The sequence below is a fragment of the Manacus candei genome, unplaced genomic scaffold (genome assembly GCF_025592945.1).
Source record: "Manacus candei isolate 608988 ecotype Guabito, Panama unplaced genomic scaffold, ASM2559294v1 h1tg000047l, whole genome shotgun sequence".
Classification (NCBI taxonomy): Eukaryota; Metazoa; Chordata; class Aves; order Passeriformes; family Pipridae; genus Manacus; species Manacus candei.
The window spans coordinates 2,551,384-2,578,501 of NW_026138095.1; the positions used below are offsets into that span (position 1 = coordinate 2,551,384).

At 49.2% G+C, this 27,118-nt stretch overlaps 1 long non-coding RNA gene across 6 annotated transcripts; it reads right to left on the reverse strand.

Annotated features, from left to right (window-relative positions):
- Positions 1–27,087, reverse strand: LOC127475703 (uncharacterized). 6 transcript variants are annotated; one of them, XR_007906290.1, is made up of 6 exons: positions 26,869–27,087; positions 25,788–25,984; positions 16,166–24,279; positions 13,734–16,074; positions 3,244–3,462; positions 1–1,484 (listed from the first exon to the last, which is right to left on the reverse strand). It is a non-coding gene; the product is annotated as an uncharacterized LOC127475703 (long non-coding RNA). The 6 variants fall into 6 exon arrangements; XR_007906294.1 differs by having other exon boundaries at positions 13,734–13,939; positions 15,967–24,279; XR_007906291.1 differs by having other exon boundaries at positions 13,734–13,939; positions 15,893–24,279.
- Between the last annotated feature and the right edge of the window lie 31 nt (positions 27,088–27,118).

The window sequence follows — 27,118 nt, forward strand, 5'->3', positions numbered from 1 at the left end:
AAAAATTTATTTATTGGGAAGAAATCACTTTTTTTCTTTTGTTACAAGCTGGGTGTGGGCTAAGTGGCCTGGTCCATGTTGGCCAAGTGGCCAAGGCCAGGCTGGATGTGGCTCTGCCTGATCTAGTGGAAGGTGTCCCTGCCCATGGCAGGGGTTGGAACAAGATGATCCTTAACGTCCTTTCCAACCCAAACCATTCTGGGATTCTGTTTTACCAACAATAGCAATGCACTTCAAAATATTTTTTATTTCAAGTGAAATATAGGCCATAACTTTCTTGAAGTGCAATGTTTCCAGCAGGAGGGCTGCAGGTCAAATGCTTCATTCAAAACAAACACTTCTGCTCTGCAATCATAGAATCATTAAGGCTGGAAAAGGCCTCTGAGATCATCAAGTCCAATTGTTGATGGCTGATCTCCTTCTTCTGCAGCCTCTGTTCTGCCTTTTCTAGGAAAGGAAAATTGCCATTGTTGAGAAAAAAAATGCTGATTTGCCATTTCCAGGTGTCTCACCTCAGACTCAGGTGCCCACAGAGCAGGGATTAAACATGTCCTGTGGGGAAAATGCTTTTGATCCCATGTGGATGGGATTCTCAGAGGCCACAGGACACCTTGTCCTCTCTGCTCCACGGAGCCCTCCCGGTGTTGTGCTGCTGCTGGATCTGCTTTTGCAGGACAAACCTCTGCGAGCTGCTGGCTGTTGATGTGCTACAAGCCACGAATGGAGTTCCCTCAAGGAACAGACCGCTGGGATTTGGAGCAGGGAATGAGGGCACCGGGGAGGGATCAGGAGTCAGTGGAGGCTCTGCTCGTGCGGGAAGGCCACGGGGACACAGGCAGTGGGTGTCCAACAGCTGCGTGCTCTCAAAGCAGGGCTCATTTTTGCCTTCTCTCCAAATCAAACGCGGAGTTCGTGCCTCTTCTTTTTTTTTTTTTTTTTTTTTTTTGTCCGTTTGTTTTCCGTGCGTGCGGGTTTTGCACAATGGCTTTCCGAGAAAGGAGACGCGAGACCCTTTTTCCTGGAATCCCGCCGCTCGCTTTTTGGGGGGTGCCGGGATGCGGGTCCAGCCCGGGATGCGGGTCCAGCCCGGGATGCGGGACCCGGCGCGACATCCCCGCTCGAGCTGTGCCACCTCCTGGTGACACCGGGCGGTGCACGCCCCGAGCATCCCTGCATCCCTTCCCAAAAACCGGCCACCCCACGGATTTGCATCTCTAGGGTTGTTTTGGGGGTTGTTTTGTTGGTTTTTTGGTTTTTTTTTTTCTCACATTTTACCAGCCGGATCCCTTGTTCTGCAGCTCAGCGCTGCCGTCCAAAGGCGTTGGATCCACACCGAGGGTTCACGGATGGAAGGAGAGGTCAAAAAGCTGGATCGTGGCTGATGTGGACGTGGCTGCAAAGACCTGGTCCAGGTTTGGAAGCAAATGGTTCCCGGGACTCCCCTTTGCCAAAGGGACACCTCAGGATCAAGTATATTGATGACACTGAAGAAAGAGAGAGAAAAAGTAAACAGGTGTTATTCCAATATATTCCTTTCTCTCCTCCAGGTGCCACCTTCACTGAACTGGCATGGCCATGCCAGGGGGCTTGGAACTAGATGACCCTTAAGGTCCCTTCCAACCCAAACCATTCCATGATTCTGTATGATGGAAAGGAAGCCCAGCACTTTTCTCTGCAGTTTGGGATGACAGACATCTGCAACCTTTAATCCCTGCTCAGCCAAGGTGTTTCTGGTCACCTGTGCCTCAGTGCTGCCAAATCACACTCTCTTTTTTTACAGTCTTAACACTCCACCCTGTCCTTCAGCAGCCATAAGTCTGTGCCTCCTTTCTCCTTCAAGGGGCTGAGGATGCTCCCAGTTCAGGGTAAGGGGAAGCATTTAATTGATACGAGAAGAAAAACGAGTGTGGGCACAGATCCGAACCCAGGATTTATTTAGGAAGATTTTCTGGTTATTATCTACTTAGGAACAGAGGATTTGTCAGAACAGATCAGAGCATTTTAATCAAATCTGGCATCCTGTATCTAGCAGAGATAGTGAGAGGGTGTCCAGAGGGAAAACTCTCTTCAGCCTCTCCCAGAAGTGCAAGTACAGAGTCCAAAGTTGTTGGAAGGGGAGCAGAGGCAACACTGGGTAGAATCAGAACCAGCAGCACGTGTCCGGTTCCTGCCATACTGGAACCAGTAAAGGCAGCTTCATCCTGCCCTGAGCCTCAGCCTGAGCTGTCCCAGTGGAAGCAGAGGGGATGCTCCCCTGCTGCAGGGTGGTGAGAGCTGGCCTTGGGCTACAGCACATAAACACAAATCCTTCTCCAGCTGAGCCCCAACACTGGCCACGTCCAGCTGGCTCGGCCAGAAGGACCCATCGGAGTCACATCTGGAGCCAGGCAGCACAAAATCCCCAGGCTCCACCAAGAAACACATTTTGGATATTCCCACTGGCATTCCAGTAACCATAACATCGTCTGAGACACGGAGTGCCTGGGAAATGTTTGGTTTACGAAGCAGGGCAGGAGCTGCTACAAAAACAATCCCTGTTTTTAAAAAGAAAACATTCCCTTATAAACAAGAGGAGAAAAACCATGTGTGTGTATCCAAAGGAAAGAACCCTGGGAAATGCCCTTTCCCTTGCAGGATGGGGCTCTGGCAGGGCTGTGGGATGAACAGCTCCATGGCAGAGGGTGAGGGAGCACCAGGGCCGTGGTGGCCACATGAGCCGAGCTCCTCGATGTTGCTCTCATTTATAAATAGAAAGGCAGTTCATTATTATTATTATTATTATTATTATTATTAGAGCTTGTTGAGTACCTAAAACCTTTCCAAAAGAGCTGCTTTCCAGTTCAAGCAGAGCCCCTGGGATCATGCCTGGAGCAAGGACATCACAAGAAGCACCTTGAGTCTTGGAGACCGATCTGGGCTGGTGTCGGAATAAAGGGCTTCACTGGGGTTGGTGTAGTGGCACCCTAAGGACAGTCTGCCCTCACCCCACTCTGTGCACCCATGTTTCCCATTCCTATAACAAGGCAGGGCATTAAAGAGCAACTTTTCTTGTGTTTTTTATCTCCAGCCCCTTCCCCAGGGACTCGGAGGACACAGCCAGCTCCTGCACTGTCACACCGTCCCCAGGCACATGAGGAAGGTGTTTCCCACACCAGGTACAAGGACACATTTTCATCACATCTTCCAGCTGCCCCCAAACCTCTGTGGGCTCAGGGATGGGCACGGAAAGAGGAAGATGCACACCTGGAAAACACAGGAGGTGGGTCTGTTCTCCCGGCTCCGGCAGAAGGAACACCATCAGGAATGTCAGGGTGGCTTTGTGTGGGTGTGTCCCACATTGTCCTTCATGCCCAGCCCCTGCCACCCTTTTCCAAACTTCTCCTGACAGCAGCACACAGGACTCTCAGCCACGAGTTTCTCCTAAAATCATGGAGGATGAGCTCTTCCAATGGCATTTTTCTCCTGAAAGATGCACGTGGGCACATCATAGATTATCTTATCTTGTCTAAGCTCCTCTGTACCCCCTGACTGTAGAGCTCCTGCTTTAATATCTTATTTTTCTTGTCTGCCTCTCTGTTGAAAGCCACGTTTTTCTTTTATCTTTACATTATACCTTCCAAAATATGTTCCTTAATCCACAAAACTGCACCCAGTAATGCCCAGGGATCCAGGACTGAAAGCATTTCCCTGGCAAATGTCCTTTACAGAGCCAGCAGTGTCAGAGGGAAAGGAAAACAACACACACATGATCAATATTTTTTAAAATAGGATTTGAAAGCAAAGCATGAGAAGCCTCTATCTGGTTTTAATTTCAACGGAAAAAAATATGGCTATTAATATGTGGTCATGTCACTCCACTGTAAGAACAAAGTGTAGATAAAACCTGCAGGCTTAATGAGGCTCAGGAAAAATCAAATTGAAAGCAAATCTTTGAAAATCTCTAGGTAATCTTTGTTCCATTTATCATGCTTTGGCAATCAGAAAGTAAAACCAGGCTTAACATAATGAGGAAAATCAAACAGGCTTCTTTTTTATTTTTTTTTCTTTTTTGTATTTTTCCCTGCTGCCTTAAAATCACAGAACATCATCATCACAGAAAGGGGAAAAAAGGAAGAACTCCTGCCCTCCTGCCAGTGCACAGGGAATCTAATTGCAAAGGTTTCTTCCTGCATGTCTGAGGAGATGATGCAAGGCAGGAATTTTTTAATGACGATGTTTAAGCTCTCCCTGGCGACACAGAGCTAAAGCAGTGGTTCTCTCCTGAGCTGACAGATGTGGAGGGAACAACGGTTGTTAACAAGCTGAAAATGTGAAAAAGCCAAAAAAAAATGACTTGCCTTGGCATCTCCACCTGGCCAGGTCAGCAGCACAGCACTGACCCTGGCCAGGCTGGGGGCAACAGTGAGTGGGTAACACTGAGGAGGAAAAACCTGTGGGTTTGGGGTGGGATGATTTCAGACCCCTGAATCTTCCAGGCACTGGAGGGGGATCATATCATGCACCCATGGAGCTGCCACGTTCCATCCTGGCCAAGCCCTGCCCCCCTTGCCCAGGCATTTTTGGGGTAGACAAGGGTGAAGCCCAAGGCATCATAGCCAGGACTCCTGGTGAGTGCTGCCCCCAGCACTGGTCATCTCTTGGCCCAGTGGAAAGGGCTGTGAGCACAGAAGGGAAGCTGCTGTTTGGGAATTAGGTCTCCAGAAGCCCCAGAAGGAACTGCTGGACTCTGGGATGGATCTTCCCAGTTCTGACACCACAGCTCCTGCAGAGCTGGAGGTGGCACAAACCCAGATGGGGTGTAGGATTCCTTTTAGCCCTGTCACCCCTTTGCCCTCACAGATTTCCCATCTAGACCCCTGAGATCTGCAAAACTGCAGCTGCAAAACAGACTCACAGCACCGTCCTCTCCACCTGCCTCCACAGTCCCACTGCTCTGTCCCATCTTTTATTCCTCTGGGATGCAAAGGGTCATGCAGGCACCACAAAGCCCTTGGGTTGGGGCTGCTAATACACCTTGCCTGGCTCCTCCTTTCCCTCTGGGGAGGGATGTTGAAGCAGAACACGATCCTGTGGCTGATCCATGGTCATGATGTCGTGGGTCAGGCAGGAGGTCCCTGTAAAGCTGGGCACAAGTCACTGGGTGATCTCACCAGCTGCTGGTCTGGCCTTTTCCTCCACAGTTCCCTGATGCTCTCCTGGGAGACTAATTATGACAATCCCAAGCTGGCTAAACCTGCAGCGATGTGATCTCTGTAAGCACCACCTGATCAAAGCACATAAAAAAATAAAACAGAGATATAAAACTGCCAGATGCCCACAGAATCAAATAAAATTAGTTCAGCTCAGCCTCCCCCATCTTTCCTGGGTAATAAAACCACTCACTATGCAAATATGTAATTTCAGGTGTGTAGGAAAGCAAGTCATTGAGCTCAGGGGTTGTGTGGGGCAGTGGGAGAGCTCTGCCCAGGGAGGGGTGTTCTGGGCTCTCTCATATCATATTTATATTATTTATATGACCCATAAATAAAACAACAGCTCTCCACCAAGAGATAGGCAACAGGAGTAGATCATGAGCTTTCTTGGAGCTGTGGTGGCCTCATGCAGCAGCCAAAAGTCTTCTCCTTCCCATCCAGTGGGTACCAGAGTCAGGGGAGGTTTTTCCTTCACCAGTGCACATCCATCCTCACCCTCCTCATTCCTCACCACCTTGCAGGACTGTGGAAGGTCCAGAGCAGCTGCCAAGGGTTGATGTGCAAAATATCCTGTGTGAACCAGGCTGGTTAATGAGCATCTCTCCTGCAGGTGAAGACCTGTGATGAGAACACGCTCTGCTCCACTAATGCTGGGGACAGAACAGCCCACCGAGGAGGGAGCTGGCAGGTGAAGTGAGACAATCATCTCCCCTCAGCCGGATCGCAGTTCCAGCCAAGTTCATCTGCATTAATCTTATGCTCATTAAAATCAGTTGTTCTCTTTCTAATTCAACCAGTGCTGCCAAGCTCAAGAATTAAAAATTGATGAGCCAATGTCCCCGGAAAAAAGAAAAAAAAAAAAAGAAGAAGTAAGTTCATCCTCTCTAGAGCAGTGTGGATTTTTAAAACAATCATAAAAAATGCCTGGCTGCTCCTTTGTGCTTGATGCTTTCATGAGGGATGGGGAAATGTCCAAAAGATGAGGCTGTAACAGAATTGGGTGATTCCAGAGGCTGCTGCTTCCTAGAGGCAGCCTCACAAATGGCCTCACTTATGGGGAAAACCAAAGACGGAGTCATACGGGACAGACGAGCTCTTTCAGTTCCTCTTATCCTGCCTCAAAAGCAGTGTGATTGCTGCAGTGACAGAGCCCACCCTGCAGAGCCCGGGCCAGGCTGTCCCCTGGGTTTTCCTGCAGCGAGGGCAGGAGCCTGGGAACGCTGTCAGCAGCATTTTGCAGCACACAGAACTCTTGGCCACCCCCAGAGCCACCAGAGCAGCATCAGACCTACAGCAGAGATGCAGGACCTGGTGCAAACCCAGCTCTGAGCAGTGGGAAAAGCAGAGGCACCACATCACACCAGGTCATGCTCTGGGTGGCCTCCAGCATCCACTTCACCCCTCGTGCCACCTCTGTGCCAATCCAGCTTCCCAGCACCCATCCAGTTATTCCTGCCCTTGAAGCCTCCGTGGATAACGAGGACTGTCCAGAGTGCAGAGCAGCACCCAGGAGGAACATGTGAGTTAACAGGAAAAGTAAATAATGACTTTCTAATTGTGTGTGTGTGTGAGTGACAGACTCGACATGATTTCTGGTGTGTTCCTAATTAAGGTCATCGATGACAATAGCTGGGGAGCTGCAGACAAAGGCACTAAACACCATTTATTGGAAGCAGACAAGAACTTGGAAAGGGCTCTCCCATAGCCAAAACTAATATTTCACAGAGAGCCAGAGCCTTCCCAGCTCACGAAAACACCCACAGTCTGCACTGGCCTTTGCTGACCCAGGCTGGAGTGATTATGCTGAGTTGTCTGGGTCTCTCTCCACAAAAGCTGACATTTTTCCCCATAAAAAAAAAAGCACCATGTTTACAAAGTAAAGCTCAAGTAGGAAAACACTGAGTCCAACCCTGGGAATAGGTCAAGATTAACTCCTCTAGAGCCCAGCAGAGTTTGTTTCCTGAAGAAGAAGGAGCGTAAGTAAAGATGGGTTGTCAGTTATCACAGTTATTTATAGCAGGCATTAATTTCCTTCACGATCTGGATAAATACCCATTAGCTTTTGAGGTGATGAATCAAGTATTAATTAACCTGCCAGGGGAAAAAAATAATGTGGATATTAATGTTTTAAAGGGAAGCTTCCAGCTGAGCAAAACAACAGAAGAGAATTAGTCTGAACTTTTCAAGTAAAACTTTATTTTATTAGAAAGGAGCAATGGGCAAAGAATGAACCTTGGCCCTCAGATCCCACCTTCCCTCTGTCCCACTCAGGGATCAGCTGAGCCAGCTCTCCAGTTCCTGTGGAGACCAGCGGGGCTCAGCTTGAAGAAATAAAAAATTAAGAAAGGAAAGAGAAATATTTCTGAAGAACGAGACTGTTTTCTAAGCAAAAATGCCAAAATGAGATGTGACACCAAACTGGACAGCAAAAAGAACCCAATTTCCTGGTGGCACCAATACAAGACCTGCAAGACCACCACACCATCCAGCTCCCTGGGACAGCCTGGCTGCATCCCTCCTCCTCCCTGCAGAGCAGGGCAGCTTCCAAGGGACGTAAATCAGAAGTTTGGATGATTATTTTGCAAACTGAGACACAGCCCTCCTGCAGTGAAGGGGAGTATGGTGCTCAATGAAGCACAAAATATCCTAGATTAGATGTGGTCTTCAGGATCACCCTCCTTTGCCTGTGTTCCAACCCCACAAACCTCAAATCTTTAACACCTTCAAGATCTTCCTTAATTATTTTTTTTATATATGGGGGGGGGGGAAAGCATATGCAGCCAGCCTGTTCCTGCCCATTTTTAGCTTTTTCTTTCCCTCTGCATATTTCCCAGCTCTCTACCCACACATACCCACACTACAGACAAACCATCCTAAAAAAAAAAATTGAAAGAGGTCTAAAAAAACAACAGCAATCCAGGGTGTCATCAACTTCCAGAAATGAAAACTGGCTTGTGAAACCACAACCTCTTTCTGTTGTTGTTGTTATTTTTTATATGGGGATTTTTTTTTTACAGTCTTTTACGATCTTGTTTTAAAAAATGGCACGAATTTGCTCCTTCCTTACCCTGCTCAGCCCTCTCTCTCTCTCTTTCTCTCTCTCTCTCTCTCCAGCTATATTCAGAGAGCATTTCTCGCCAGCCTTGCTCATCTCACATTTCAGGGCAGAGCAAATGTTTGTGCACCGAGGGGGGGCAGGGATGATGAGTCAATTAGACACCTAATAAAAATGTGATTTAGAAAATTCCCTTCCCGGCTGTGAGCGTGGCAGTCACCAACCAGCCCGCCCAGCGCCCCCCTTGCAGGCAGAGAATGGTTCCCTACGGTGAAACCTCTCTCAGCCTGCATTAAATGTCATGTAGGATGAGGCATCTGCCACTGAATGTGAGAGACACCATCACAGCTTAATAAATCACGCTGCCAGAAGGACTTTTGTGCCATCACCACTGCTCTTTTAACCAGCCAGCCTTCCCCCTCCGTATGCTCCCGTTCATCACCGTGCCCTGCAGCCCTCACGTGTTCCAGCTGATTAACTCCTCCTGGAAAAGGCAGCCAAGCTAAGCTCCCTGAGCCCTCTGGTCCTGCAGCCACCTCTTCTGTTGTTGCCATCACTCCAGCCACGACTTTCCAAGCCTCCAAGGAAAGCCCAAGGGATGGACCATTTGTCATCCATGTGCCACTTATGATCCTGACAGCACCCACCACTGCCTCTTCCAGGCACGCACTAAATTGGAGGGTGGATGGGAGGGATGGTGCCTATTCCTTCTCCTTGCAGATGGCCAGGCCACAAAGCACCCAAGCAGAGCCACATCCTTCCTTCCAACCTCCTCTCCTTGGACCGGACCCAAACCACCCACCAGTGGAGACGTGTTGGACCTGCACGTCCTCCCACGGTGCATAACCTTCTCTTACAGTCCACAGCCCTCTCTCCTAGTGCCTCCACCCTGGCAACACCTCGAAATGTGCTCATTTCCCATGCATGAAGTGCAATCTGAGCAGTTTTAGCATTTTAGGTTAGATTTTGATTCCGTGGGACTGGTCGGGTTTAGACGAGGAAATGTTCAAAAGCCTCCCCGAGCTTTGGCGCGTCAGAGCAGCATCACTTCAAGCAGAACACAGCACTGCAATATTCATGCCACCAGAAACCAGTTCCATATTAAAAAAGGGCTGAATTTTTAAAAATGTGACAGTAAAACCAGCCGTTTCATAACCAACACCCCTGCAGGATGCAACCCAGCTGGATGGATGTCACAAAGGAGCACAAAGGCACTTCTGGGGCTGCACCAGCCCCCTGTGAAACCTGCCACCAGGCACGTCAGCCAGCCATGCTCACCAGCAACTACTGGGGCCAGTAGCCAGCAGGACTGGGATGAGGACTGGTCTGGCTGTGCTGATCATAGTCTGGAGTAACCAAAATCACAGAGGAGTGGAAGGCCATAGGATCATGGAATGCTCATTTCCATCAACAGCTTTACACCCTTCCCACAATGGAGCTGGTGGTTTCCTTTGTAGGACAGATGATTTTGTTGCACCAGGAGGGCCCCTGTTTCATCTTGCTCTGGATAAATACGCCCAGTTTTGTGGCTGGGTAAAGTAACTAAACTCATTATTCAATCAAACTTGCCTGGATTTTTATTTTCCTTTTCCCCAGTGATCCCAGGGGACACCAGGAGGGGTCCAGGCAGGAGAAGGCTCTGAGAGGGCAGCAAACTGTGGCCAGAGGGCTCCAGACCCCAGACAGGATAAAGTTCCTGGATTCAGTGGCAATGCCAGGAAAACAGAACAGGGAGAGCATGAGCCAGGTAAGGATTTATCAGCCATCCCAGAATAATGCATGTATTTTCCAGTAGACAAGTCCCCTCCTTTCCCCAGCAGAGTCCAGCCCATGGGAGTGCTAGAACAGATATAAAACCCAGGCTTCTGGCTGCTTGCTGGAGATAGCACATCCCAGAGTAGCCAAATGCAGGGGAAGGAAGGATTCTGCCCTTGGATCCGTCCTTTGCAGCCATGAAAACAAGTTAATGTTGGTGCAATTAGAGAGTGACCATTATTTGCCATTGAGCTTCATAAAAACGTGAGGAAAGATGTATGCATTTTAATTAAGTTCTGGGAGAAAAAAATGTATACCTGGCTAGACTGCAGAGAGATGAACTCATTACTTCATCCATGTCTCAGGCTGCTGCCTATTTTCCCCTGCAACAGAACGATCAGCCTGGGCTGCAGACAGGGACTTTAAAAAGCAAATAATCCTCCTGAAAGAGCCAGGCCAGCACTCTGCAATTCCTGAATCCCTGAACTGGGAGTCTTCATACAGCCACATTTCTAGTGAGACCCCTGGGCAAGCACTCAGAAAGCCAAAGGGGGGATCTCCCCAAATCGGGGTGGCAGGAGGGGGTCACTGATGGAGCTCACTATGGATTTTTCCAGCAGCCAGACGGCTCCTGCAGCTGCCAGACTTTTCCATGGACTGGATTTGCCCAGGTCTGATTTTCTGCTACAGGACCAGCCCAGGCCTGAGCTGCCCTTTTCATCTCAGGAATGCACAGCTGCAAAAGTGAGGTCGAGGTTCCTCTTGCAGGACGTGGCTCCAGGAGTGGGGATTTTGTGCCCAAGCCGTTGGGGCCACGCTGGGATCACATTTGTGCTCGGGCTGCACACGATGGGAGGGATGGGCAGGTGGGGGGTGCAGACACCCAGCTGTCCCTGATTTAAAAAAAAAACCAGCAAAACCCATCCAGTGCTCGAACAGCGAAGTAAAAACAAGTCAAACAACCTAAACCCTCATCCAGAAAGTTTTTAGGGCATAAAGAAAGAAAGAGCAATCAACATCAGTCTCCTCTCCCCCGAGAGCCAGCTGAGCAACCTTCCATGCTGGAAAACACTCAGGCAGAACTCCTGTGAAAGGCACTGCTCCTCTAACAGTCACATTTGGTGTCTCTGGGCTTGATAAAGACTCAAAAATCTGTTTTCTGCTATTGCTCCTTGTATGATGAGACCAGAGCAGGCAGATCTCACGCTTTGAGGTGCCAGTCAATAGTCTCAAGTGTTGGGTGGAAATCCCATGTTCCCCTTGCTGGCATCACACAGCCAGACCCACCAAGACCCCCCCCTGTGGAAGTCAGTGAAACACATCTATATCCTTGGAGTTAAGCATTTCTTTAAGTGTTCTGCCAGAGTTTTGTGGAGCGAGGCACAAAGGGGGCCAACGGTGCCACAGCCTGGGGCAAAATCCCTCCACTTCACAAAGAGCTGACAAAACTGGGCAGCATCTGGTCTCTACCAGTGACATGGCCTTTGCAGGAAGGGAGTTGAAACAGTTCCTAGAAGCTGCAAGACCCGGGACCACAGCTCTGAGAGCTGCTGGCACGTCAAAGCCGCGGAGCTTCAGCCTCGCCTCGCACGGACAAGGCTCCCTTGCCTTCCCCATCCCGCTGGGAAGAGCTTGGCTCCAGCCCCAGAGGGCTGACCACAAACCCCATCTGCATGAATGTATTTGTTAAGACACTCATTCACGCTGTAGCCACGGCGCTGGCTGGAAGGACATACATCAGGCTTTTTGTCAAACAAAACCCATTCCAGCTGTCTGGGAGGACGAGGAAATCTGCCCTCGCGCTGCTTTGAAGGGTTTACAGTTCACTGCAGCACTTTATAGCTGCAGTTGTTTCCATAACCAAGTCCAAGAGAGCCTGTGAACAGGAAGGAATTAGGCACTCATGCAAAGACCATTAAAGTCAGGGGGAATCTTTCCATTGACTTGAGAGGGTTTGGCTCCCAGCCCTGGATATCAGGGTCTGCTGTGAGGGATTTAGAGCAGGAAATGGGAGCAGGACTTTGCAGGTTTTGTCAGCATTTGTTGTGGAGTTTAGCACAGGAGCTTCCTGGGCCCGTTTCCCTGCATGTAAACTAAGGAGTGAGTGCTCATTTGAGGTGCAAGGCCCTCAATGACACTTCCCAAGGAGTGCCTTCCCAGGAACCCAAAACTGCCAGCACATGAACCACAACACACTCGGGGAAACTTCAGGCTCTTTTAAAATACACCTGAGACTCTGATTGCCTGCTAAGAGGAGCAGTGGTGCTTCTCTGGGCTTGCAGGAAGAGAACTGGTCAGGTGAGTTCAGGGCAGGGCTGTGCCAAGTGTCTGCAAGTCAGGGTGGAAGGCACTGGCACCTGGGAGATGCTGGGTCATTTTCTGCCTCAACCACCTCATTATTCCTGGAGGAATAATGAAGGACATTTCTCCACTCCAGGTGCCATGGGAAAGGTCACACCACAACCCCAGAGGGAGTGAAATGAGGAGGTTTTGAGCCTGGCCAGCACTGCATTCCCATCATCCCAGGCTGTGGGTTCACAGGAGGCAGCATCCAGTGGTTAGAGTTGTCCTTCCCGCTCCTCATGGGCAGCATGTGCCTGGGAGAGGAGCAAGGCTGCAAAGAATGAGTTATTCAAACCACAGGCTTAGGAAAACCTCTGTCTCCTGGCAGATGTTCATTGCTTGGGCTGGGTTTGGAAAAATAGAGGTGACCAAGCCCTGCTTCAGCCTTCAGTGGGAAACAGAGAGACAAGAGTAGCTCAGCTGTGAGAAACTTGATCCCAGAAAGAGGAGAAAGGAGGGTGGAGAAGGAAATGCATCCTAAACCAAAACCAACTCGGTGACCCGAACGAGCTCTAATGGAGCCAGAGGGAACGGAAACACCAAAAAACCAGATGGATTGTGGTGGCTGCAGCCTCACACAGCCAGCAGGACAGGCTTCCCATGCCCAACAGGACAGGCTTCCCATTTCCAACAGGCCAGGCTTCCCATGCCCAACAGGACAGGCTTCCCATTTCCAACAGGCCAGGCTTCAGGCAGTGAGTGTCACCTTTCCAAGACGACAAGAGTGATGTGCCAACCCAAATATCATCTCTGTGGAGTGCTGGTGTCCAGGTTTCCTGTGCAGGAACATCCATCCCCACACCTGGAATCCCCCATCAGCCCGGAGGGAGACACGGCCGCCTCACCACGGGAAGTCAGGTGGGGCTTTTTTGCTTCCAGGGGGATGTGGTTTTAGGAAATGAGCTTTGCTACCACCTGCTGCAAGTTCACTGGTTTAGAGGGACAGGCTGCCAAATTCAGCAGGAACTGGGGTCTCATTAACATGACTGAGGCTTTGGCAGTGGGAAGCTCCTCCGCTTCCATTTACAGGACGCGCCGAGGCCGTGGCAGGAGTTCAAGGCACCGCTGCATTAGGGAGTCTAGACAGAGCCCTGCAAGCCTGGAGAATCCCTCTTCCCTGCCCTCCTGTGCTATTCAACACCCAGCAGCATTCCTCAGGCAGGAGGGATGCAGGGAAGTATTTCATTCCCTCCTTCAAACAGACTCTTCTGCGTCACTGTGCCCCTCCAAAAACCTCCTCCTCCAAAGCTCTGCCTGGAGAACAGGAGGTTGCCAGCCTTGCTGCACATGCCAGCATGAACCCTTGTTTGACCAAACCCTGCCAGGCTGCTCAGAGGAAGAGAAGAAAAATTTTAAAAACTGCCTAAACCCCATGTTTTTATTCCTACCTGGAATGAAAACAGCAGCTTTGGAGCGATTCTTGAAATATCTGCTTTTAGCTGGATTTATTCCTCCTTTTTTTTCACTCTGAGCTGAGCAGGGAAACCCACCTGCTGAGACTCCTCTGCCCCCAGAGACCTACAGGCAGTGCCCAAGCAGCTGTGCTCACTGATATCTGCCACCACCCTCAGAGGGAGCAGGAGACCTCTTGAACCTAAACCAAACATTAAAACAGAATTAATTTTAATTCATTGGAAGACTTCTGTTGTGCTAAATGGATTTTCATGGACTGAGGAGAAACTTGAGCTGGGAGAGCGTTCCAGAATCTCCTGCAAGACAACCTGGGAGAAGGCTGGGGGAAACTGGGCAGCATTTTCCTACCCATTGTCAGAAACTGGGATGAAATCTGGGCAACGTCTCCCCACCTCCAACTGCTCACCCTGCAGCAGGTCTGGTGGCAAGGACTCAGTCATTCAGCAGCAATTCAAAGCAAGAAAAATAGGATTTAGTGATGCTTTAGAATTTCCAGGCTGCCTTTTGCCTGCACAGAGAGCACATCCACGCTCTCCTAAGTGGATTGACAAGAGCTCTGAATCAGTATTAACACATGCCAGATGCTGGGGAATCATCTCCCACTCACAGCAATTACGAGGATGTCCCAGAATCCAATAAAGCAACTGAGAAGATGAGCATCTGGTGGTGGTTGTGGGGCTCTGCCACAGCGAGATAAATCTGTGTAATAAAGAGGTGTGATTTTCCTCCCCTTGAGTCAGATGGCATTTGGCACTGGAGGTGTGTGATTCCTCCTCCCCGTGGTGGCTCTCCTCGGGAGGAGATGAGCAGAGCATCCCTCCTCCAGCAGGGAGGATCCCCTTATCCTGCTTTTTCTCTGCTGATACCAGGGATCACATGCTGACCCCCCAAACCCCATCAGCATCCCCCAGCCAAAATTCTTCAGAGGGAACCATGAAAATCAACTCTTCACACCATCAAAGAGCATCTCCAGCCTGAGAAACCACCAGGTGAGACCTTCTCCCTCTCCCTGATCTTGTTCACTCCATGCTCCAGCCATGGCAAAACTCCTCAGCTCCAGATAAGAGAATCATGGAATCATGGAATGGTTTGGGTTGGAAGGGACCTTAAAGCTCATCCAGTCCCACCCCCTGCCATGGGCAGGGACACCTTCCACTAGCCCAGGTTGCTCCAAGCCCCGTCCAACCTGGCCTTGGACACTTCCAGGGATGGAGCAGCCACAGCTTCTCTGGGCAACCTGTGCCAGGGCCTCCCCACCCTCACAGGGAGGAATTTCTTCTTCATATCCCATCTAACCCTGCTCTCTTTCAATTTGAACCCATCCCTACCACTACAGCTCCTGATACAGAGTCCTCATAGCTCTCCACACAACCTTCTCTTCTCCAAAGAATCCGCAACATATTCAGATTTAGAAGCCACACAAAGTGGTGAAGCAGTAAAGGCTTCTCCCTGCATAAACCAGCCAAAAAATATTCCCAGTGCAGAGGGAACACTGTGGATGACACAACAGTGATCCCATCTAGCACAAACACGGGCGACCGTGCTGCTGAACAGCGCCTTGAAAATGAGGATTCCTGGAAGAAAGAGCCAGCACATTTTATTTGTGGGAAAGGCAGCAGAGCTGAGCTCCATTTAATGGAGGGAAGAAGATAAAAGTAATCCCCAAGCATCTGAAAATGCAGGCTCTGTGTTGGGATAGACTTCAGCACATCCTCATGCAGTAAATGCCAGGGATGTTTCTCTCGGCGTGGGCAGCAGTTCTAGCAGTTTGGTTTTAAGATCAGAAGCAGCCATTAAAGCATCTCCTGTGAGCTTCTCTTCACCACAAGCCAAAATGTTTCATCCAATAACTGAAGAGGGCTGAAGGTTTGATAACTTAGAGCTGTTTGCAACGAGTGACACAGCACAGGCCAGGGCCAGCTGAGCTCCAGCCACTCCTGCCTCCAGGGCCCTTCTCCCTCCTTAATTCATTCCCTGCCCTCACAGACAATTTTTACTCCCATTTTCCTTCCCAGAGCTTTCTCAGACAACATGGAGAAAATGAGCTGAGGGAGAACAGCACGAAGCAAAGTCTGAGCAAACGTGGGGGACCCTCAGTACCAGCAAACATCACCCACCTGGGACCACTGCTCACCTCTGGAGCATCCTCCAGACTCCCAAACCTCCCACCCTGCTGAAATCCTCCTGCCAGGAAGGCTTCCAAAAGACCTCCAGACTCAGTGGTCCTTGAAGAATATGCTCCTTCTTTTCATTTCATTTTCCTTCGGGCTTTTCCTAAAGAAGAGCTTTTTAATCCACATAATTTCCCACAAACATCTGAAAAACAAACACGACCGGAATCTGTTGTAGCAGCAGCATCCATTTAAAAAGCATTGAGCGGCCCCAAAGTCACCCAATATACTTACACAATGTCACAATGTTAACACTGAAATAATTTTACAAGTCGATTTTTATGTAAATTGGTGCTCACTGTTTACTTCTGCTAAGATTAAAATGCTTGGCATCAGCTCCGGGTTTTCAGGACTGTGGATTCAATTTGCAGGGGGCACCTGGGAGAGAGGGGGGATGGTTTTTTTTTCCTGGGGAATAATAGTGCTTGTTTGAAACATCTTAAAGGCTATGAAACCATCATTCCTGGATCCTGGCTTGTGAGAAAGCCGAAGTTTTTAAAACAAAATTACATTTGGAGTCAAACTCACCTTTTATTCCTTTTTAAAAGATGCTGCTTTTCTTCTTAAACCTTTAACTTTGACCCTTTTGTGTTTGAGATCTTCCTGTTTCTGTGTCCCCAGTACCTGGGCTGAGTTCCCCTTCTATCACTTGGGATCTTAGCACAGAATTACAACTATATCAACTCCATCAAATATACTTTTAATGTCCCCACTAGGGGACTTTAAAAATGAGCTTTAAAGTACGAATTTAATGACTTAGGATAAAATTTAGTTCATATGCAGTATTTGACTCTAAAAGCTCGTGTAAATATTTAATCAATTCATGCACCAAGTCCCCTTGCAGGGAACACAGTTAAGATATTTTGGCTCCTATTTTTTTGGGAGGTAGATCTGTGATAGAGCTTTCCTAAGGGTTAGTCAAAGTGCTGCCAGCAACACCAGCTGCAAGGCTGTGCAGAGAAAGGTGCTGGTTTGGGGGGCCAAAAAGGTCCCAGTCACAGAAGCCCAGGGCCAAGTCACACAGGAACCCTCAGTTTAACTAAACCCAACCATTTCACCTGGTTTAGGGACTCTACACCATTTAATAAACTACTTTTTCATATAATCACAGAAATATTTAGGTTGGAAAAGACCTCCAAGACCATCAAATCCAGCTTTTGACCAATCCCCACCCTGTCCTCCAGTCCAGAGCACTGAGTGCCACGTCCAGTCATTCCCTGAACACCTCCAGGGGTGGGGACTCCACCACCTCCCTGGGCAGCCCATTCCAGTGCTTAACCATCCTTTCAGTGAAGAAATTCCTCCTGATGTCCAACCTGAACCTCCCCTGATGCAGCTTGAGGTCATTTCCTCTTACCCTGTCGTTCTAATGTGCCTTTCTGCACTGTAACTTTTCTGTCATTAATAACAAAAAATACCCTGCTGATGTGAGCAAAAATGAATGAATTCCCAGCCTCCTACTCCAGCCATCTTCAGCCCTTCCTCCCCACCATCACCCAAAATTCCTAAACAACAACATGGATGTGGCCAAACCCAGAGTTATTTTTGCATTGCTAATGCCTGTGCCAGCACCCAGAATAACATGCAGAATATAACAGGAGAAGGCAGAGGCCAGACAAAAGAAAGAATCAGTTGTCACCTTATTTTCAAGGACATTTTGCACTTATGCTTCCCTTACTTAACTGTGCCTCCAGTAAAGCTAAACATTGCCACACCAGCAAAAAAACCCAGCCCTGAGGAGATCTGGATACTTGAGGATCTCATAAAATGACAGCAAGTTCAGCTATAATTATTGCCCTGTAATCTGCATGTCATGAATAAGTTGGTAATTCAGCAATAGCTGCAATCACTGCACACAGTTATTTGCTCCTTGCATTGAACTAAAGTGGAGGGGAAGATGGACAACAATTGAGTCCTGTGTAAATATTCATTTTTCAACCCTTTTTGGTCAACAGACCCTTAACATTTTTATTGTGGAGGCCCCACACAACAAAAGGAGGGAAGGAGTGCAGGGTCTTGCCTCCCTGAGCTGTTGTCTGCACACCCCAAAACCACCCATCAGCCTCAGTGTGAGCTGAGGGCTGGGAAGAAAGGTGGATAATTTGGAAAAGGGAAAAAAAAATAATCTTTAACCACAACTAAAATTGAGGCTTTTCTCTTGCTGTTCTTTGAGCCATTTGGTTCAAAGATGTTTTTAACAGCCTTCAGAGTGTGGGAGTCAGAGCCAGCAGGGCACCCACAACATGGCCAAGGGGAAAACTTGCTGTTCTGATCTCATTTTGAGTACATGGACTAAATGTTCATGTTTTGTGCACGGAAAAATACTGAAAAAGTTGATTTGGAAACCACAAGTAGCCCCATCTGCCCACACAGTGAATGGATGGAGTTCCACCAGTGCCAGGGTGGAGAAGGAAAACAAACACCTCTTGTACCTCCCAGATCTGATGGAGGAGGTTGTTGCTTCGAGCTGCCCAACATATTTTTGCACATCAGGTTTGCTCCATGACTTTCTTTTGACAAAACAAGTCAGGTTATCTCTGCAGCCAAACTCAGCTCTAGAAATGCTTGAGCCATTGGTACCTTCACAGAAGTGAGTTTGCTGTAGGGTGACAGACAGACCCAGGGGAACATCTGGAGCAGCAGAAAGCAAAGGGACAATTTCAGCAGCTTGCAGGAACAGCTGGGGCTTCTCTCACTGCCAATTAAACAGTTTCCATGGCAGTTTCTTATATAGATTAACCATCCCCACACATCAACGTGGACACAAGGAATGAGAGCTCCACAGCCTTTTGCTTCCCACCACCACAGAAAACCAACTGCCAAGGGCAGGAAGAACCTTATATATAAAATAATAACCTCTGTGGTTATTGCACACAGCAGATGAACAAATCTAGTTCATTAGCATTTGCCTCTGGATGAGTAACAAAGGCAAAGGAACAAAACACCCCAAGGACAAGCACAACCCCCCCCAAAAGAGCCCTTGTGTTACACTCAGTAGCTCACTGGAGAAATGTGATACCATAGAAATGCTTTGGCTCCAGCTGAATCCATGTGTGAACACGAATTAAGTGGAATAATTCACTGTGCACTGACTTTCACCACAGGCTCTAAGATTCAAATCCATGTTCTTTCCAAATTGCTGTAATTTCCAGCCCATCTCCTGTGATGAGGTACATACAGCCAGCCTGAAATCCCCCCCTGGCACTTTAATAAAGAGTTTAACCTGAGATATAAATTACTAAGAATTTAAATGTGTGCTCAGGAAGATCTATTTCTGCTGCAGGAACTTGGGCTAAAATTGGCATCAGCTCCCTCCAAGGTTTTCTCCACGGAGCACACTGGGCTTGGATGGAGAAGTCTACCTGTGCCCTTTCCCATGGACTGCAGGGGCTTGAAAATATGGAGAGAAACAAGGTCAAAGATGTTTGCCACTCTTGGAGGTCCCAACACCCATCCTGGCCCTTTCCTGTGCACTCCAGTCCACTCCAGTCTGTTGTTCAAGATTTTTTGTCTCAGGGGCTGTGAGGATGGGGAGGCCCTGGCACAGGTTGCCCAGAGAAGCTGTGGCTGCCCCATCCCTGGAAGTGTCCAAGGTCAGGTTGGACAGGGTTTGGAGCAACCTGGGCTAGTGAAAGGTGTTCCTGCCCTTGGCAAAGGGTGGGACTGGACGAGCTTCAAGGTCCCTTCCAACCCAAACCATTCCATGACTCTATTAGGAAAACCTGCTAATTTGTTGATGTGACTGAAAAATCAGAGCAGTTCAAGCAATTCAAGTCCTTCTGTACTCACCTGATTCTCCAGACCAACCTTTTCCCTTCAGGCAGTGACTCCCTTTCTGCTCTACACAGCATTCCCTGCCCTGGGGCTCATCCTTGGTGACAAGGGGTTAATAAGGAAGGCAAGGAAGGACAGAGTGGGAAAACAACTGAATTTTCTGCTGATAAGAGACTCCTCCTCCTGAACCTCATTAAAACTACCCTGATTATTTTCTTGCTCCAAAAAATATCTTGCTGCTGGTTCTCCAGCAGGACAGTGAGTTTTCTGGTGTGAAAGGGGTGAATCGACTGTAAGTGACCCCTAAAGCAGTCCTGGAGGGCAGATTAAGTCAAAGACCATTGCTCTGGTGCAGGAACCCATGTTTAAAATGCTGGAGGCATTTTACACAGAGACAATTGATCTACATGAGGTCCCAGTGCCATAATTTCATCTTAATTTGATATGCACACACGATTGCGCTGCAGACAGATAAAGACCCCTGGGAGAACACACCCGGGCTCAGCAGCTCTCCTTTAGTGCAAGGCCTTAACTGGTCCTCCTGATTTTGTATCCTACTGGTGAAAAAAAGCCCTCAACACTGGGGCTGACTTCCAACAAAGTGAGAAAACAGGAAGCAAAGCTGACAAGCAGCTAAGGCCCAAATATTTCAATATTTGATGGTAAAAAAGACAGAGGAGGAGGCAGGTGATCGATCTGGGTGTCGATTGCCCAGATCCAGCAGGCACATCCATCCTGGAAACACTAGGAGTGGAGCAGTTGCCCTCTCAGGGTCCTTCCTAGCTCTTTCCATTTGTTCTGATTTTTGTTTTATTCATTTCTAATTTATGCTGCATTTATTGCAGAATAAGCTGTTTAACAAATCCCCGCCGCGCAGCTCCCTGTGCGAGCTCCCTGCTCCAAAATCGTTGCTTTTATTACCAAATACTGTGCCCACAGAGAGCTCCCCCAGCAGGGCTAATGCCAGCAGCCCTTTCCCAGAGCCAGCACAGAGCCAAGGTTAAGATGACCCCGAGATTAATATGTCAGGAAGGGGAAAAACAAATAGAAACACACACACACCAAAAGAACCCCTCCGGAAAAGCTGGGCAGGGATGTGGTGCCACAAAAGCTGTCTGGGAAGGGGAAGGATCTTCCCCACTGGCTGATATTGTGGTTATAACCACACCTACAGCATCTTTACTAGTGGGAAGTGACATCTTGCTGCTCTGAAGTTTGCTTTTGACCATCCCAATTTACTGGTGCTTTTTAATGAACAATTTCAACTGTGGATTGAGCATAAAAGGGCTTCTCCCCCTCCTCTTAGTATAATAAACACTGAAAACCAGTTTTGATTGAGAAGTTCATTCCCTTTCCTTTTCTTCCCTTCGTAGTTTTGAAACATGAAGGCATTTCCAAAAAATCAATGTATATATAGAGGTGCTGGAATAAAACACCAATGATACTTGTATTATTAGTATTATTAGTATTAGTATTAGTATTAATATTAGTATTATTGGCCCTTCTAAAGCCACCCAAGGTCCTTCTCAAATCCATGATCTTGCCCATAACAACATGCCCCCAGGATATCCATCCTTCCCTGCTTTAACAGTTCTACTTTATCTTCCTGCTAAAAAAACAGCCATAATTTCCCAGCCTGTCTGCCTGTGGTTTTCCCTGGGACAAGATGCACCATCATAGAGCAAACAGCAACCAGGATTGTATATTTTCCTCTAAATAATTGAAATCAGTGTTCTTGCAGACACAGAGGAGTCAGCCAGCCTCCTCCATGGAGGGATCCGATGTGCAACAACAATTAACTCATGAGATACTTATTAGCTACTGATAAATTAATGCTGCCTTTTTTTTTTTTTCTCAGAGTATTTACTCTTGGGGATAAAGGTGTCCCATCTTCCATCACAGCTTCCAAATGGGAGATTGGCTGTTCTCTTTTGTGGTCTGGGTGAACTGGTGCTGGGCTGAGAGCTGGAAGTTTGGGATCCATCTGTGATTTTCCCATCGATGGGAGGAAGTACAGAGCCCTTCATTTTCTCTGCTTTGTAAACTATCCTTGTCCCATCCACTGTCACGCTTTCAAATTATTATACAGAGAGTCCCACACCAGCCTTCAGTGATTTTACTGGGAAACTGGTGGGCAGAGGAGCTATTGCAAGTCTTGGAAAATGTTGCAGCAGCTTTGGAGGGAGGTTCAAACCCTCTGCCTTGGGTTTGGGTGCCTGGCCCAGCCAATGGCAAAGGGAACATCTGTGCCTCTTCCCAGCCCTTCTGCTCGGCTTCCACTGCACTGTCTGCTAAGAATAGACCAAAAAAATAATAAAATTTCCTCTCTCTGAAAGCCACTAAAATAAAATAAAAACCCTTCCGCAAACAATCTGCATTTTATCTTCTTAATGCCTCTAAAGCCTCCACTCGTCTCCAAAAATAATTGCCATCAGCAAGGGTCGAAGAATATTCTTTCCAAATCATGGACCAGATGTTCCACTGAGACCACTACACAGTTAACTCCCAATAAAAGTAATTCAACAAACTAAACACTGATTAAATAATGTGCACACACAGCCCGGCACGAGAAATGTGATTTGCTGTTATTTAACCTTTAACGACACCGACTGTTCCCTTCCTCCTTGCCAAGGGCGAGTCTGGCCATTGGACAGGGTTGTTTTGGGTTTTTCCTATCTTGGAAATCAGGTCTTATAAACTCAACACAAGCTGAGCCACTGCCCGGCCGGCCAAAAACCCCCCCAGTGTTGCTCAAGAGGTCAGCGCTGTTTTCCAGCCCATCCCAGCACGTCCAAGACAAACAGCCCCGTGTCACCCGCTCTGCAGGGACGTGCAGGCAGCCCTGCCCTTGTGCTGGCTCTGTGCAGGTCACCACCACCTTCCTCCACGAGCTCTGCTTGCTGCAGAACTTTTTTAGGCCCCCAGGGTTGGTGTCCATCCGTTGGATTTCAGGTGGGAGCGTGGGGAGCGCAGCGGAGCCTCCTCATCCCCCACACACCGTGAGAGGGCTCACGGCTTGCTCATCCTCTCGGGACAACATGCTGTTGGGATTGATCATGGGAAGCTGCCACAGCCCCTCAAGGCTTTGTTCTAAACAACACACCAGCTCCAGAGATGCTTAGAGGGAGAGAGGGAGGGGGGAAGCAGAGCTGTGCTGGAGGAGGCGGCCCCGGCACACGACGGCCGCTCGCTTGGACCGTGGAGGTGGATTCCTCCGGTTTGTGCTGAGCAGTGCAAAAGCTCATTGCCAACTGGGATAGCAACCACCCAGCCTCCTGAGCCTGGAGCAGCTGGGAGCTTGCTGAGGCCAAGGGATGAGCCTGGAACAGCAGCTGAGCCTGGAACAGCAGCCAGGAGAGGTAGACGGGAGGGAAATGAAACCGCGAGTTGATGGGAGCTGCTGCCAGGGCTGGCAGGTTGGAGGGGAAGTGTTAGGGGTGTCATGCCTGGGGCACCTCTTACCTTCTGCCTTCCTAGTCCTGCAGCAAAGGAGGCTCCAGACTCATTCCCGCTTTGCATGTTTCTAAATGTTCCCTTTTATACCCTATAATTGCATTTTTGTACCAAAAAATCCCCTGGAGTGAACAGAGGCTTCCTCTCTCAAAAGACTCATCTCCAATGCAAGTGGAGAGGCACTAATTGCCCTATCAGGGTCTCCAGGGTTTTCCTCTGTATTGTTAGCTATCAAAAATGTGTTCTTAATTTCAGCACTTAGCCCAAATATTTCATTTTTAATTACAAGCCGAGGCAGAGCGTGAGACGGCCCAGAGCAGCAGCGAAGGCTTCTCCCACCAAGCCAGCCCAGCACAGGCTGGGGAGGGATCTCACACAACCCTGGTGGTGGGAAATCCTCAGTCCTGGGGGGTTCAGGCAGAGGGGACCCCACCAAATACCTTGTGAGAGACACCACCTTCCCTGGGAAATAAACCCCAGCCCTGGCACAAGGGTGGGAGATGCACTTTGGGGACCACAATGACCATGACCAACAAAATAACCACCACCACCACGACCATCACCACCATGACCATCACCACCATCACCATCATCACCACCACCACCATCACACAGGAAAAAGATGGACCTGGTTCTCTGAGTCCTGACTGGACCAGCCAGACCAGGAGCAGGACTGGAACTGAGGGATGTGCTTCTGGCACATGATGTGCTCAGACATATCTTGATTGTGGAGCAGTAAATGCAGAACTTGACTCCTCCAACTCGTGTTTTTATTTTGTCTGTAATGTTGTGTAGCTGCCTTGGTGTTTAACACTTGTAATTAATGTCAGTGAGAAAGGGATAGTTCTCATCTCCTCCCTTTTCCAAACATTGCAATCTGCAGGGTGGGACCAGGGCAGCCCTGCAGCATTTCAAGTGAAAAAGACAAAAAGCAGCAGACAGAGGAATTTACCTTTTGGCAAGTAAGAGGCATCTCTAAGGAAGATGATTTTTAAATCCACCCTGTGTGAAAGAATTCAAATGACATACTTACAACTCCAAATATTGTAAGTTGCGTGTCTGGAAAAACAAGAGGAATATCCTTTGTTAAAACACGACTCTGAAAAGGATTCCTGGTTCCTATCTGAAACACAAAGGGAGTCTTTTTTAACACGAGATGTCATCATACATTTATTTAAAGCTTTAATGATATGTTTTGGGACATCATCTACGCCTGAACATTCCTCCACTGCAGTTGTGTGGAAGAGGGAGGGTTTTTTCCCCCCATCTTTAAATAGTAAATGAGGTCAATTATCTCATGGTAGTTCCAAACGCTAATTTGGTTCCGCTGTAGCTGTCAGTGGCCTATCAAAGCAGCATTTCCAGGTTAATTTTAGGAACACATCCACCCTTTCCAAGCTGCAGAGCCCTAGAGTGGGGAGTGATGCTCAGCTGCAGCCCAGGGACTGCCGGGGCTACGCACAGACCAGGTACAGCCTGGCAGCAGAGCCACCAGCCAAGAAACCAGGACACAGAGAGATGCTGAGGGATGGAGACAAACTCCAGAGGGATCCCCCCTGCTCCCAAGGGACTCCGAGCCATGGATGGGCAGGGAAGCATCGCTGGGCAGGCACGGCCCAGGTAGCACTGCCATTGCTGAGTTGTTCTAAATAATAACAGTGATTTTGCATCCCAGCACGTGGGGAGCTGGCAGTCACTGAAGGCTTTGGGAAGGACCTCAGCGCTTCGATTTATTACAGATTAATGGGATTGATTTATTACTTTTTGTTTCTTTTTTAAGTGGGTTCATTAAAAGCGAAACGATCTTCCTGCGGAGCGTGCAAACAGCAGAGCCACGGGTCGGGCACTGCTGGTTCCTGGTGCCTTTGTTCAGAATCAGCCTTGCAAACCAGGCAAGATTTATTAATGGTTCCTGGGAGAGATTAGCAACGGGGAAACAGCTCAGGGAGGATTAGGAGCCAAGCAAGTATTAGCCAGTTTTTTTGATGGAGTGTTTGTCGAAAGTTGCTCTTTTGAGTTTGGAGTGAGGCAGTGAGTGCCCTTCAGCGGGCTGGCAGCCACGGAGCAGGCTCTGCTCCCGGTGATTCATCCGGGTTTGCTGAATTCCAAGGTTTGTTAACTTCAGCTGGTCAATCTTTTTTAATTTTTTTTTTTAAATAAGAATCCTATTGTTAGTCCCTGTTAGGCTGTTGCTTTGTATCGGGCTTATGATGACACTGGTTTGGGGAAGCTGCCAGGTCACCTGGAGGGACTGAGGACCTCGGTGTTCCCAGACAGAGTGTGCAGCTGCAGCACAACACGCTTTGCTCTCTCCTAAGCAACCTCACCAGAGAGCCAGAGATCATTTCCCCCCTTATTTACATCCAATTTTATATCCTGAAAGTTTCTTCTCTCCTTCTCTCCCTCCCTCTTCCACATAACTGCAGTGGAGGAATGTTCAGGCGTAGATGATGTCCCAAAACATATCATTAAAGCTTTAAATAAGCTCTCCACAGGATCAGCTCTGTGGCTTCCCACCCTGCAGACCCCAACCCTGCACCCTCAGCACCTCTGAGCAGAGCCACTGCCTGCCCAAGTGCCCCCCAAGCCTTTCCAATACAGGCAGGACCCTAAAATTTTCCCTCTTGATACCTCTTGTCTGGTTTGGAGCCTGAAGGAATCCGAGTGCAATCATTACACCAGTTTTGTCCCCAAAGGGCAGAGAAGGACAGGCACAGCCAGTGCCCCCAAAAGCCAAGCAGTGTGGGGAGCACCTCATTTGCTCCCACTGATCCTCACTGGCCACAGAAGCACCAGCTGCAGTTTGTGCTTATGATTTTTCTGACACTCTGTGGAAAACACATAAAGCTTGGTATTACAGAAAAAAAGTTTAGAGCAAACCCCAAAAACCTGAAACCCAAATATCAAAAGATGAAGGAATTTTGAAATTGCATTTCTAACTGAGAACAGCCCCTGACTTCCAAAGATCAAGAGACCCAGGGGACAGATGTGCTCCACCTTCCTCCAGCCACAATTCAGCCCGGGATCGTCTTCTCTCCCCTCCTCAACCAAAGGGCCCTCTCAGGCTCCAGGACAGATGCTCAGCCAGCAGGTTCACCCTGTTTGCACAGTCCCAACCCCTTGATCCCAGGACACTTCCCCGAGCCTCCCCTGGCCGTGCTGCACGCAGATCCGAGCCCTGCTCCAGCCAGCTGAAAACATAATTGGCTTTTTCTGCAGTTTATTTTTTGTTCTGCCTTCAGCACGGTGCTGGAGCCAGGCTAGTCTGGTCACGCTCCCCTTGTTTACAGCCAGTTTCTCCTCCGTTCCCCTCCCTTGGCCTGGTGCTCTCCAACCTGTCCCTTGCTGGGCTCCCCACCCCGCTTGAAGCCGGGCTCTCCATCCCTCCAGGATGAGCCCGATGGGTCCCAGCCCAAGCACATCCCCACGGCCCAGCCTCTCCCAGCGAACTGCAGGGAGGAGTTTCCTCAACTATATGGGGGTTTTTTAGGAATTAAGAAAATACAAGCAGTGTCTGAACCGTCCACCAGAGAGCACGGCAGGAGGGCTGCCAGCCCAGCTGTGGGGGCACAGACCCCCGTGGGGCTCAGCCCGCAGCCACACAGAGCTGTTCGAGCGCCCCATCCCCGCACCCACCGCGAGCCCTCCCCGCAGCAGCGACACCCGCCCCCCTCCCGCTCCTGCCAGAGGTTCCGCCGGGAGGGCTTCCCACCTTTCGGGAGAGGGGACGAAGCCCCCGAGGAGCCGAGGGCGAGGGCGACCCTCCACCTGCCCGGGGGGCTGCGCTGGGCGGCCGGGCGGTGCTCCGGGGGGGCGGGCGGCTCTGCTCGGTCCCCGCACCGCCTCGGGAGCATCCCCCCGCCAGCACCGCGACCCGCACCCCTCGCCGGGGGGTGACTCCCACGCTCCCGTCCCCCCCACCCCCGATCCCCCGCCCCGGGCCCCGAGCAGCCCAGCCCGGT